Raw genomic sequence first — 563 nt, forward strand, 5'->3', positions numbered from 1 at the left:
GGGGTGGAATGGAGAGGGGAAAAAGGAAAGGAAAGAGGGAAAAAAAAAGGGGGGGAAAAAGGGGGGAAAGGAAAAAAGGAGGGAAAAAGGGGGGGAAGGAGAGGGGGAAAAAGGAAAGGAAAGGAAAAAAGGGGGGGAAAAGGGGGAAAAGAAAAAAGGAGGGGGTAAAAGGAAAGGAAAGAAAAAAGGGGAAAAGAAAAAAGGAGCGGGGGAAAAGGAAAGGAAAGAGAGAAAAGGGGAAAAAAAGGAGAGGGGGAAAGGAAAGAGAGAAAAGGGGGGAAGGAAATAAGGAGGGAAAAAAGGAGAGGGGGGAAAAGGAGAGAAAAGGGGAAAAAAGAGGGGAAGGAAAAAAGGAGAGGGGAAAAAGGAAAGGAGAAAAAAGAAAAGGGAGAAAAGGAGGGTGAGGGAGAAAGGGGGGGAAAGAAAAAAAAAGAAGAAAGAAAAAAGGGAAGAAAGAAAAAAGGGAAAATGAAAAAAGGGGGAAAGGAAAAAAGGAAGAAAGGAAAAAGGGAAAATGAAAAAAGGGGTAAAGAAAAAAAGGAGAGGGGGAAAGTAAAAAAAAA

This window comes from Charadrius vociferus, unplaced genomic scaffold, assembly GCF_000708025.1.
Source record: "Charadrius vociferus isolate BGI_N301 unplaced genomic scaffold, ASM70802v2 scaffold1339, whole genome shotgun sequence".
NCBI lineage: Eukaryota > Metazoa > Chordata > Aves > Charadriiformes > Charadriidae > Charadrius > Charadrius vociferus.